The following is a 14183-nucleotide window of genomic DNA, read 5'->3' on the forward strand; positions in this document are numbered from 1 at the left end:
CCTGTCCTCTTTGTCCCATCTCTTCCTCATCTCTGCCTGTGTCCCTTGTGTGACTTGGACAAGTTCCTTCACCTCTCTCCTAAATTCATAGCGTTTAACACCGTCCAGAGGGCCAAGGGCTCAGTAAGGGCAATTATGGTCGTTTTTCTTTTCTCCCCTCCCTTCATCCTGGCGAGCACTGATGAAAAGGAGGCTGGACCCCCTGGGTTCTAAGTCTCCTCCTGCACAGCGAGCATCTCCTTCCTATCCTGTCCCATTCCTTCTTAGTCTCCAGGGAGGCAGGGAGAGCCGAACTCAGCCCGGGGTCTACTGGCGCGACCCAGGTGTGCCAGCCCTCATCCCTTCGCCTCAGTATCGCATCCACGAAAGGGGCGAGCGCTCCCCGCGTCCCTTGGTGCCATCTCTGGGTGTCCTCCGCACAGGTGGCTGAGCTCCAAGAGGCGCGGGACGCGGGCCCTGCAGGAGCGCGTGTGCTGCCCCCGCCCATCCTGCGCTCGCGCCCGCGCCGGGGCACCAAGAACCCACGTGATTTCCCGGCAGAGGCAGCCGGCTCCCCGCACCCGCCGCCAGGCAGCTCTCCGCGCCTACTTTCAGTTTCGTGCGGAGCGCGGCGAAGCCGGGAGCGCAGCTGGGAGCGCAGCCGGTGAGTGCCCACCACTTCGCGGGGCAGTGGGACCCGGCTGGGGCGAGCGGCGCAGGGAGGTTCGGGGTGCAGACGCCGCGCGGAGCGGGGAGGAGGGGATGCCAGAGGACTCTGGAGCTGGACGTACCCATGGCCAGGTAGCTGACCTGATGGATGGTCGGGGCCACGGACGGCTGGACTGATGACCGGGTGGGCAGATGGGGCGCCGGTGGCGGGGCAGCGCTCAGCCTGCCACCCTGCAGAGTTTGGGGGATGAGTTTCGAGCCGCAGAGGAAAGCAAGTCTGGGTCACCCGGGCTGGGTTTCGGGACCCGGCTGCGTTCCCGCTCCCTCCCATTCCTCCCCACCTTCGCACCGCTCCTGTCACCTCCTGGAGCTTCAACTTCTAATTGCCTTTTAAAGAATTCAAGTCCCGCTGCTCACTGCGTGGGACTTTTTAGCCTAAAAGAGCTTTTTGTGATGGACAATTCCAAACAGGTGCAAAAGTAGAAGGAATAGGGGCTCCCCGGTGGCGCAGTGGTTAAGAATCCGCCTGCCAGTTCAGGGCACACGGGTTGGAGTCCTGGTCGGGGAGGATCCCACATGCGGCGGAGCAACTAAGCCCGTGCGCCACAGCTACTGAAGCCCACGCGCCTAGAGCCCATGCTCCGCAACAAGAGAAGCCACCGCAATGAGACGCCCGTACACCGCAACAAAGAGTAGCTACCGCTCGCTGCAACTAGAGAAAGCCCGCGCCCAGCAACAAACGCAGCCTAAATAAATAAATAAATAAAAATAATAAATAAAAGTAGAAGGAATAGAATTAGGTTGAGCTGTACAAATATGTCAGTTTTGATATAACCAAGCCCCACGTAACCGCCACTTAGGCTTCAACAGTCATCACCCCAGACCAGCCCAGTTTCGTCCCAACCACACTTCATTTTGAAACAAATGGCAAACAGACATAACAGCATCTCAACCGAACTTTCCCACAATGTACTAAAATAAGGAGTTTTTAAAAAGACATAACCACAGTACCATCAGCATAACTTTAAACATTTTAACAGTAATTCCTTAATGTCAAATCTCCACAGACTATTCCTGATGAACGTTTTAACCTCATAAGTAATAGGTGAATACATGGGTGCCCTTTTGTTTACATGGGTGTCGTTTTGCTACTTGCTTTTTGCGTTTCCAAGTTGTTTTCAGCCATTTTCTCACCCGGGGGGGGCGAGGACCTGGAGTTTGCTGGGACGGCCATTTGGGGAGGTTCAGGGAGGCCCCCCACCTTCAGCACCGTTTGCATCCATTTTATACATTGGGGTTCTTATGTTTCCTTTTTAAGAGGTAGGGGGTTCTGCAGGCTTCAAAAGCAGTTTGAAAAGCAGCACTTCCCAGCCTCCCAAACCTGGGGACGGCAGGAGGTAGGGTGTACCCGGGGCCAGTACATGGAGCCTCATTCCTCCAAATTGCTTTTCTTTCTAAGAAGCAGTAAGCTCAGAAAACACTAGGCTTGGTCTCTTACCAGAGAACAGAGGGGGGGGGGGGTAAATCTGATGATTTCATGGTGCATGCAGGCCCCCCATCCAGCATGCTTTCCTCAAAACTTACCGATAGCACCGACTGGTCATTGATTATGCCCACCTGCCTCCCCTCCAAAGCACAGCACCAGGACTTCCCTGGTGGCACAGTGGTTAAGAATCTGCCTGCCAATGCAGGGGACACGGGTTCGAGCCCTGGTCCAGGAAGATCCCACATGCCGCGGAGCAACTAAGCCCGTGCGCCACAACTACTGAGCCTGTGCTCTAGAGCCCGTGCTCCGCAACAAGAGAAGCCACCACAGTGAGAAGTCCACGCACCCCAATGAAGAGTAGCCCCCGCTCTCCGCAACTAGAGAAAGCCTGCACAGCAACGAAGACCCAACACAGCCAAAAACAGAAACAAAAACAAAAAAACAAAGCACAGCACCAGCTTGATTGGAGCCTGGCATGGGAGGCAGAAGGACCAGGGCTCTCAGCACCTTGAATTTGCTTGGTGACCATGGACTATTTTATCTCTCAGAACCTCGGTTTCTCATCTGTAAAATGGGGATGATAACATGTCCTTCAAAGTGTGTTTCATGGGTTGGATGAGATGAGGTATCCCTGTGCATGGGCAACCTCAAGGTACCGCACCAGCATGAGGAGTGATGGGTCCTTGATGAAAGCAGACAAGCAGAAGGGAAAGTTCTTTGGAAGAGTTTCCCAATATGCTTAGCCTTATTCCTCCACCAGATACAGAGGTGCCTGGATGTTTGTAGGGCCAAGTCAGTCTCCTTACACCCAACGCATATACCCACCTCCCCTCTGAGAAAAATTCAGCCAAATTACTTAGTATGTCTTCCCCTGTCTGTTATGGATTGAATTGTGTCCCTGAAAAAGATACGTTGAAGTCCTAACCCCTCTACCTCAGAATGTGGCTTTATTTCGAAAAAAGGTCGTAGCAGATGTAATTAATTAAGATGAGGTCATACTACAGTAAGTGGGTCCTTAATTCAGTATGAATGGTGTCCTTATAAGAGAGGAGGCCAGCATAGGAAAATAGAGACACACGGGGAGAAGACAGCCATGTGACACAGGCAGGGATTGGAATGAGGTATCTACAAACTAAGGAGGTCCAACGACTGCCCAGAAACCACCAGAAGCCAAAAGAGGCATGGCAGGGCCCACCCCTAGAGGCTTCAGAGGGAGCATGGCCCTGCCCACACCTTGGTTTCAGGCTTCTGGCCTCCAGAACTGTGAGAGTATAAATTTCTTATATTTTAATCCACCCAGTTTGTGGTTCTTTGTAGCAAAGCTAGGAAACTGATTTGCCATCCCAGAATCTCTCCTCTGCTTTCCACACGGAGTCCCACTAAGGATTAAGCAAATTAAATACAGGTGCAAATACTTTGTAAAAACTTTTTGGAGGCCTTCTAAGGATGTAAACTACGGGTTTTCTTTACCAGATCTATTTTTTGAGTGTTGCTGGTAGCCCAAAGTCTATCTTGGATGAAACTCAGTCTGCAAGGCAAACACCCAAATGATTTGAGAAGGAAACAAACAAACAAAAAGTCTGAAAAATCGATCAGTCTGACGGTTAGTGCAGGCTGTCTGGAGAAGGGAAGGCTTTTGGTCCCTCACACCACCCTGAAGATCATATCTCTGCCATCCACTGCCCTTAAAACCAGGAGGAAGTGGTGAGGCAGGCAAGCACTTGGTTATATGTGGGACTTGTTACCCATAAAATAAGCATGCTTATGTAACCTGTATGCCATCTGGGGTTTCCTAGATCCTTGAGAGCCGGGTGAAATTGTCATGAACCCCCATTATGCTCCTTTGGGAGGCCCTAAGTATTCTCAAGCTCTCTGTGGATCTGGAAGGTGGAGATGAATGTCAGTGTAGTTCTTCTGGCCACCTCTGACCCCAGACTCTTCTGCTCTGCAGTCATCCTCTCTCACTAGTAGAGCAGGGCATGAAGCCAGTAGGTTTCCTGGGGTGAAAAGATGGGAGACCTGGGGAAACCTGAGTTCACTCGTTTACCCTGCCTGTTTCAACCCTGATTCTCTGTGATGGGACTCCTGCTACATCCTGTGAGTCACTCCAAAGTCTTCTGATAAATTCCCAGACACAAGAGTCTTTCCCAGAAAGGTTCTTAGCAGCCCTTCCGGCTGGGATGCCTATGACATTTGGCAAAGGAGAACCTCAACGAACTTGAGGGAATGTTGAGTTCACACTCAGATGACCTCTATTCTCAGTTTGGTTTTCTTCCTTCCAGACTTTTTTCTATGTGTGTATATTCCTATCTTTTTTAATGGACTCATAACATAAAAACCAAAATGGAGTTACACTTTTTAAACTAAATAACGTGGAATTATGTATTAAAGGAAGATTAAATGCTATGATATCCTTTTTTTAATTGTTTAGTTTTTAGTAGCTAGTACATTCACATAGTACAATAATATAAAACGAATAAAAAGGTATGTGATGAAAAGTAAGTCTCCCTCCCTCCCCAGTCTCCTGGCTAGCTGATAACCCTTCCTGAAAACAACCAATGTTATCAGGTTCTTATGTCTCCTTCCAAAGACAGTCCAGGTGGGCACATGGAGATATATATATGTGTATATGTGTATATATATATATATATATATACACATACATATATATATGTGTATATACATATATATATACACACACACACATATATATATATATATATCCCCTTCTCACAAATGGTAGTATACTGTATATAGTGTTTTTTATCTTGTTTTTTTAAATTTAATGTAATTTGGAAATCTTTCCACATCAAAACAAAACAAATCTGCCTTTTTTCTTTTTCTTTTTAACGGCTACATAGTATTTCAGTGCATGGTTGTTCCATAACTGATATAACTGTTGTTGGGCATTTAGGTTGTTTCTCATCTCTTGTTATTTCAATCAGTGCTGTAACAAATATCCTTGTTCAAGCATCGTTTTTGCCTACGTGAGAATAAATCTTTAGGGAAAACATCCAAGAGTGTGTTTGCAAGGTCAAGGGGAAAATATGCAGTTTGAGCTTTGATAAATCTGGCAAATTACCCTCCTTAAGTGTTGTACTAATTTTCACTCCCACCAGCATGTATGAGGAGGCCAACTTCCCACCCCTTCCCCAACACGTGTTATCAAACTTCTCCATATTTGCAGATCTGGTAGACAAGTAATGATGTCCTATTTTTTTTTCATTTCTCTTATTATAAATGATTTTGGGCATCCTTTCAAATATTTAAGGCTCACTTATAGTTCCTTTTCCATAAACTGTTCATATCCTTTGCCTACTTTTCCACTGAGTTGTTGGTCTTTTTCCTATTGAGCTGTAAAAGCACTTTACAAATTAAGGAAATTAGCTCTTTGTAGTATGAGTATACTGTCATCTTAAGTGGCTGCATAGTTGTCCAAAGAATGGCTGAACCGTAATCTTTGTTAAACATTAAATTGGATCTTGTTTTCTCCTACTACATATGGACTGTTTCCTCTGTTTTATATAAAAAAAACAAGAGGTGACATTTTAATTCTTTCCATAGCCCTTCCCAGAATTCCTCTCAGGGAAGGAAGTATTTCTGGAAAAATACCTTGATAGGATTGGGGTGGGTGGGGCCTGTGTGCAAAGAGGTCAGCAGGGACCAGGACATGGGGGGGCGGGGCAGACTCGCGGCATGGAGCATGTATATGGGCTGGGAGTGCAATATTTGCTCCTGAAAAGAAGGAAGAAGGAGAGAGGAGAGAAGGGAGGATGAGGAGAAGGTGGAGAGAAGGTAGGCCACACAGGAAGAAGACCCCCAGAAACTTCTTGGGGGTAGGATAGCCAAAGGGCATTTTCGCTAGGGTGATGCCCCTACTTCCCACGAGGTGGGTAACTGACAGCACAGACTCCAGCATGGGCTCCGCTCTGCAGTCATTAACCCGCTCAGCACACATTTGCTGAGTTTCTACATGCCAGGCCCTGCACTAGGTACTGGGCTACAGCTAGGAGTACGACAGAGGCCCTGCCCCGGGGAGCTGATGTGCCAGCAGAAACAGACAGTACACAAGTACAAAAAGATGTGTGGTAGACCTCAGGTAGTGGCGACTATGGTGCAGGAAGACAAGGCAAGCAAAGGGGCAGGCATGCTGGGGGCAGAGGGAGGGTTGTGTTTGGAACAGAGAGGCCAGGCATGACCTTTTCATAAGGGGCTTTTGGGACAATTGAGGGGAGTGAGGCAGGGACTCATGAACCATGATGGTGCCTGGAGTGGAGAAGGGAGGGGAGGAGGGAAGGGAGGGGGAGGAGGAGGAAGGGAAGGAGGAGTTGATAAACTCACAGTTGTTAAAGCCTCTTATGAGTGAATTGTTTACCTGTAACTTAACAAAGGGCTAGACCTGGAGCAGGAGCCCTCTGTCAGAGGAGCTCTGCCGGTGGGGAGGCTGTAAGCTTCCCCAGGCCATGGTATTTCAGGTGGCTGTCTGAGCCAGGTCATCTGTAGGAGGAAAGATGGCACTGCCCAGGTTGACATCCAGCCTGGCGATGAACATCCTGGTGACCAGAGCTCTGCTCACAGTCTGGATGGCTTCCTTCAGCTGCGTTCCCAATGTGGACTTCTAAAGCGATATATGGACTCTATTTTTATTTTTAATTTTTTTATTGTGTTAAAATACACATAAAATTTCCTATCTTCACCATTTTTAAGTGTACTACAGTTCAGTGCTTTTAAAGACATTTACATTGTTGTGAATCCATCACCACCATCCATCCCCATGGCTCTTTTCATCTTGTAAAACTGAAATCCTATGCGCATTACCCAGTAACTCCCCATTCTTCCCTCCCCCCAGCCCCTAGCAACCAACATTCTACTATCTATCTCTATGGATTTGACTACTCTAAGTATCTCCTATAGGTGGAATCATACATTATTTGTCTTTTGGGGACTGGTTTATTTCACTTAGCTTACATGTCCTCAAGGTTCATCTATACTGCAGAATTTCCTTCCTTTGAAAGGCTGAATAATATTCCATTGTGTGTATAATCACATTTTGCTTATTCATTCACCCATCAATGGACACCAGGTTGCTTCCATGTTTTACCTATTATGATCAATGCTGCTATGAACATGGATGTACAAATATCTCTTCAAGACCCTGCTTTTAATTCTCTTGAATATATACCCAGGATCCAGGGTTGTAGGGTAATTCTATTTTGAATTTTTTGAAGCACCTCCATACTGTTTTCCACAGCAGCTACACCATTTTACATTCCTACGAAAAGTGCACAAGGGTTCCAGTTTCTCCACATCCTCACCAACACTTTTTGTTTTCTGTTTTTTAGATAGTTGCCATCCTAATGGATGTGAGGTGGTATCTCATAGTTTTGATTAGCATTTCCCTAATGATTAGTGATGTTGAGCATCTTTTCATGTGCTTATTGGCCATTTGTATATCTTTGGAGAAATGTCTGTTCAAGTCCTTTTCCCATTTTTGAATTAGATTGTTTTGCTGTTGTTGAGTTTTAGTTCTCTCTATATTCTGGATATTAATTCTTATCAGATATATGTTTTGCAAATATTTTCTCCCATTCTATGGGTTGCCTTTTTACTCTGTGGGTAGAATCTTTTGATGTATGATTTTTTAAATTTTCATGAAGTCCAATTTTTCTGTTTATTCTTTTGATGTCTGTGCCTTTGGTGTCATCTCCAAGAAATCACTGCCAAACCCAGTGTCACAGCTTTCATCCTATGTTTGCTTCTAATAGTTTTATTATTTTAAGTCTTAGGTTTAGGGCCTTGATCCATTTTTGGGTTTTTTTGTTTGTTTGTTTAAATTTTTTTTTTTTATTTATTTTTGGCGGCGTTGGGTCTTCATTGCTGCACGTGGGCTTTCTCTAGTTGCAGTGAGCAGGCTTCTCATTGTGGTGGCTTCTCTTGTTGTGGAGCCCGCCTTCTCTAGGTGCATGGGCTTCAGTAGTTGTGGCTCGTGGGCTCTAGAACACAGGCTCAGTAGTTGTGGCGTGTGGGCTTAGTTGCTCTGCAGCATGTGGGATCTTCCCAGACCAGGGATTGAACCCGTGTCCCCTGCATTGAAAGGCAGATTCTTAACCACTGTGCCACCAGGGAAGTCCCCCTTGATCCATTTTGATTTAGTTTTTATATATGGTGTTAGGTAAGGGTCCAACTTCATTCCTTTGCATGTGGATATCCAGTTTTCCCAGTACCATTTGTTGAAAAGACTGTCCTTTCCCCATTGAATGGTCTTGGCATTCTTGTCAAAAATCATTTGATTATATATGTGAGGGTTTATTTCTGGGCTCCCTATTCTGTTCCATTGGTCTGTATGTCTGCCTTTATGCCAATACCACACTGTTTTGATTACTGTAGCAAGTTTTGAAATCAGGAAATGTGAGTCCTCCAGTTTTGGTTGTTTTTTTTTTTTTTTTCAGGATTGTTTTGACTATTTGGGGTCCCTTGAGATTCCATATGAATTTTAGGATGTGTTCTTTAATCTCTGCAAAAAAGAAGTCATTGGGATTTTGATAGGGATTGCATTGAATCTGTAGATCACTTTGGGTAATATTGACTTTTTTTTTTAAGGAAAATACTTTTTTATTTTTAGTTTTAGTTTTTTAATATTTACTTATTTATTTGGTTGCTCCGGGTCTTAGTTGCAGCTCACCAGCTCCTTAGTTGTGGCACGTGGGCTCCTTAGTTGCTGCTCACCAGCTCCTTAGTTGCAGTACGCAGACTCCTTAGTCGTGGCATATGAACTCTCAGTTGTGGCATGCGTGTGGGATCTAGTTCCCTGACCAGGGATTGAACCTGGGCCCCCTGCATTGAGAGCATGGAGTCTTAACCACTGCGCCACCAGGGAAGTCCCAATATTGACATTTTAACAATAGTGAGTCTTCCAATCCATAAACATGGGATGTGTTTCCATTTATTTATGTCTTATTTAATTTCTTTCAGCAACATTTTGTAGTTACATTGTACAGATCTTTCACCTCCTTGGTTAAGTTAACTTCTAAGTATTTTATTCTTTTTGATGCTATTATAAATGGAATTGTTTTGGTAATTTCCTTTTCAGATTGTTATCTTTCATATTTAGAAACACAACTGATTTGTTTGTGTTGACTTTGTATCCTGCTGCCTTGCTGAATTCATTTATTAGTTAGGAAGTGTTCTTCGTCTTCAGTTTTTGGGAAAAGTTTGAGAAGGATTGGTATTAGTTCTTTTCTAACTTTCTGGTAGAATTCACCAGTGAAGCCATCAGCTCCAAGACTTTTCTTTGTTGGGAGATTTTTTTTATTGCTGATATATCTCCTTACTAGTTATAGGTCTATTCAGATTTTCTACTTCTTTGTGATTTAATGTTGGAAGGTTTTGTGTTCCTAGGAATTTGTCCATTTCATCTAGGTTATCCAGTTTGTTGGCGTACAACTGTTCATAGTATTCTCTTACAATTCTCTTTATTTCTTTAGAATTGGTAGTGATGTCCCCACTTTCTGATTTTGGTAATTTGAGTCTTCTTTTTTCCTTAGTCCAAAAGGCTTGTCAATTTAGTTGAAGTTTTTGAAGAACCAACTTTTGGTTTTATTGATTTTCTCTATTATTTTTCAGTTCTCCTGTTCCTTTATCTACACTCTAATTGTTATCATTTCCTTTCTTCTGCTAGCTTTGAGTTTAATTTGCTTTTCTTTTCTAGTTCCTTAGGTTGTAAAGTTAGGTTGTTGATTTGAGATCTCTCTTGTTTTTTAATGTAACATTTATAGCTATAGTATCTCCCCTTAGCACTGCTTTTGCTGTGTCCCATAAGGTTTGGTATGTTGTGTTTTTGTTTTCATTCATCTCTAAGCATTTTCTAATTTCCGTTGTGATTTCTTCTTTGATCCATTGGTTGTTTAAATGTGGGCTGTTTTGTTTCCACGATTTTGTGAATTTTCCAGTTTTCTTTATGTTACTGATTTCTAACACCATTGTGGTCAGAGACTATACTTTGTATGATATCTATTTTTAAAATCTATTGAGGTTTAATTTGTGCCCTACATATGGTCTATTCTGGGAAATATCCCATGTGCAATCAAGAATGTGTATTCTGTTGTCGTTGGGTGGAGTATTCTGTATATATCTGTCAGATCTTATTGATTTATTGTATTGTTTAAGTCCTCTATTTCCTCACTTATCTTCTGCTTGATTATTCTATCCATTATTGTGAGTGGGTATTAAAGTCTCCAACTATTTTTGTAAAACTGCCTATTTCTCCCTTCAGTTCTGTCAGTTTTTGCCTTGTATGTTTTGGTGGTCTGTCATTAGGTATGTAAATGTTTATAACTGGTATATCTTCTTGCTGAATTTAACTTTTTATTAACATATAAAGTCCTTCTTTGCCTCTTGTAACCTTTTTTTGATTTAAAGCCTACTTTATCTTATATTAGTACAACCACTCCTGCTCTCCTTTGGTTACTATTTTCATAGAATATCTTTTTCCATCCCCTTACTTTCAATCTGTTTTTGTCCTTGAATCTCAGCTAAGTCTCTTGTAGACAGCATATAGTTAGATCATGTGTTTTTATCCAGCCAATCTCTGTCTTTAGATTGGAGAGTTTAATCCATTTACATTTAGGTTATTACTGATAAGGAGGGACTTATTTCTGTCACTTTGCTGTTTGTTTTTTATATGCCCTATAGCTTTTTGGTGCCTTATTTTTTGCATTCCTCTCTTTTTGTGTGTTTAGTTAACTTTTTGTAGTGAAATGTTTAAATTCTTTCTTAATTTTCTTTCGTGTATATTCTATAGCTATTTTCTTTGTGGTTAACATGGGGATTACATTTAACATCCTAAAGTTATAACACTCTGCTTTGAATATAGTGGCTTAACTTCAATAACATACAAAAACTCTGCTACTTTACAGCTCCATCCCCACTGCTTTCTGTTGTTGATGTTACAAAATTACATCTTTATACATTATGTGCCCCAAATATAAAATAATAATTTTTAAAAAACACATTAGTCTCCCAGTTTATGAAGAAAACAAGATTTGGAATTACAAACCAAAGTTACAGTACTGTATACTAGCCTTTACACTAATAATTGTTTTTCTTTATATGTAATAGTCTCTTAAATCCTGTAAAAAACCAAAAGTACAGTTACAAACTATTGCTACAATAATACTAGCTTTTATAATTGTCCATGTACTTACCTTTATTGATATCTTTATTTTTCCTTATGACATTGAGGTACTGTCTAGTGTCCTTTCATTTCACCCTGCAGGACTCCCTTGAGCATTTCTTGCTGGGCACATCTAGTGGTCATGAATTCCCTCAGCTTTTGTTTATCTGGGAATGTCCTGATTTCTCCCTTACCTTTTTGGTTTTTTTTTTTGTTTTTTGGCTGCATCAGGTCTTAGTCGCGGCACGCGGGATCTTCGTTGAGGCATGCGGCATCTTTTGTTGTGGTGAGCAGGCTCTTCGTTGCAGCGTGTGGGCTTCTCTCTAGTTGTGGTGTGCAGGTTTGTTTTTTTTCTCCTCTCTGGTTGTGGCACACAGGCTCCAGGGCGTGTGGGCTCTGTAGTTGTGGCGCGCAGGTTCAAGAGTGGGTGGGTTCTGTAGTTTGCAGCACGCGGGCTCTAGTTGAGGCGCACGAGCTCAGTAGTTGTGGAATGCGGGCTTAGTTGCCCCACGGCATGTGGGATCTTAGTTCCCTGACCAAGGATCGAACCCATGTCCCCTGCATTGTAAGGTAGATTCTTTTCCACTGGACCACCAGGGAATTCCCTCTCCCTTACTTTTGAAGGACAGTTTTGCTGGATATAGCATTCTTGGTTGTCAGTTATTTTCTTTTTGCACTTTGAATGTATGGGCCTACTGTCCTCAGGCCTCCAAAGTTTCTGAGGAGAAATTTGCAGATAATCTTATTGAGGAGCGCTTGTATTTGATCATTCATTTCCCTCTTGCTGCTTTCAAAACTCACCCATTGTCTGTGGTTTTTGAAAGTCTGCTTATAATGTGTCTTGGTGTGGGTCTCTTTTAGTTAATTTTACTTGCAATTTATTGAGCTTCTTGAATGTTTATATTCAGCTTTTTCATCAAATTTGGGAAGTTTTCAGCCATTATTTCTTCAATTTTTCTCTCTGTCCTTTTCTCTCTCTTCTTCTGGGGCTCCCATAATGTGTATGGTGGTCCACTTAATCATGTCTCACACATCCCTTAAGCTCTGTTCACTTTTCTTCATTCCTTTTCTTTCTGTTTCTCAGCCTCGATAATTTCCTTTGTCCTATCCTGAAGTTCCCTGTTTCTTTCTTCTGCCTGCTTAAATCTGCCTTTGAATCCCTCTATGAATTTTTCATTTTAGATACTGCATTTTTCAGCTCCAGAATCTCTTTTTGGTTTCTTTTTAGGTTTTCTATCTCTTTATTGATATTTCCATTTTGTTAACACATCATTTTTTTGACTTTCTTAGTTCTTTAGGCATCTTTAAGGCAGTTGTTTCAAAGTCTTTGTCTAATATATCTGTCATTAAATTTTTTTCAGACAGTCTTTTGAATTGATTTTTTCCTTTCAGTGGGCCATTGTTTCTTTTGTACGCTTTGTGATTTTTCTGTTGTTGTTGCTGAACACTGGACATTTGAATCTAATAATGTGGTAACTCGGAAATCAGATTCTCCCCCTTGCCAGGGTTGCTGTTCTTTGTTTTTTGTTTTCTGTTTATCATTTTTGGTTTTTTGTATCATTGTGAACTGTCTCTGTGCCCAGGATCAACCTGAGGTGTTAATGCCTTCTTATGTCTTTTCATCTTCTTATGTCTTTGCTGAGCCTTTCCTTGGGCATGTGCAGTCACTTTGTAATGTTCCCCATATGTGCAGTTGTTTCTGAATGTCCTAGTCTTTAACGTCTGGCTTCCAAAAGGGGAAAAGCAAAATTGAAGGAGAGAACAAAAGGCACAGGCCTTTTAAATCTCCCGGAGGTCAGTTCAGCTGGAGGGGGAGGGGCTTGCCACCACGGAGCTGGTGGTGGAGTGACAACAATGGCTGCCTGCTTCTGTCTGCACCTCTGAGATCAGAAACAGCAGTCAACAATTATGGCACAAATCTCCAGTATCTGGAGGACAGGGTCCTTTTTACCCACCCTCGCTCCTGCAAACTGCGTGCAAGCTGCTTCAGGAACGTGTGCACAGCTGGCTGCCACAAGACCTAGGGGTGGGGGTTGGCTACCTACTACTGTACTAAGAGCTGAAATTGACCAAAATGAACCAAAAAAATTTTTTTTATTGGAGTAAAATTGCTTTACAATGTTGTGTTAGTTTCTGCTGTACAATGAAGTGAATCAGCTATATGTGTACCTATATCCCCTCCCTCTTGGACCTCCCTCCCTTCCCCATCCCACCCATCTAGGTCATCACAGAGCACCAAGCTGAGCTCCCTGTGCTATACACTAGCTGTCTGTTTTACACATGGTATTGTATTTATGTCAAACCTAATCTCCCAATTTAAAATGAACCAAAATTTAAGAGTCCAGATTAACCCTGGAAGCTGTAAGCTTTCAACAGACTCCAGAGTTCCAAAACAGTTATACCAGATTCTGCTCGTACAGTCTTTGTCTAAGTGAGGAGACAGATTCCTGGTGCTTCCCACTCTGCCATCTTCCCCGAATCCTCACTGGAACCATTATTTTCAAAATGTTTGAGACCGTGTTGGTGAATTTCTCTCCTAGAAGACTGTGTGGATATAGAGGTTGCAGGCAGCTGGAAAACTGCCTGATCCCTCAACATCCATCTCCTGGCGGGAGGGATGGAGCTTGTACCATCACGAAACCCCAAACCCCCATCAACCCCTTGCCTGGGCGCTTCCTTCTGCCCCTCATGCCAAGTGGAGGGAGAACTCAAATCATGGTGAGCTGGTACTCTGAGGTATTCAGATCTTGTCACTGCATCTTGTTTGAAGAGAGAAATAGCTTGCCGTTTTATTGGTCTCACAGTAGTCTTTTCCCTAAGTTCTTGAAGGTGTCCTGTGCATTTCTCAGCCTCAGAATTCTCTTCTTGAAATGGGCA

General features: G+C 43.2%; 1 protein-coding gene across 3 annotated transcripts in view; it reads left to right on the forward strand.

Moving 5' to 3' along the window:
• The first annotated feature begins 541 nt into the window (after positions 1–541).
• NLRC5 (NLR family CARD domain containing 5) overlaps positions 542–14183 on the forward strand; it is a 90005-nt gene continuing 76363 nt past the window's right edge. For all 3 annotated transcript variants that reach the window (XM_082436969.1, XM_082436968.1, XM_082436971.1), the window contains exon 1: positions 542–643. The gene's annotated coding sequence lies outside the window, so the exon portion shown is untranslated. The remainder of the gene's footprint in view (positions 644–14183) is intronic.

The sequence above is a fragment of the Balaenoptera physalus genome (genome assembly GCF_965194825.1).
Source record: "Balaenoptera physalus genome assembly, chromosome: 19".
In the NCBI taxonomy this organism is placed as follows: Eukaryota; Metazoa; Chordata; class Mammalia; order Artiodactyla; family Balaenopteridae; genus Balaenoptera; species Balaenoptera physalus.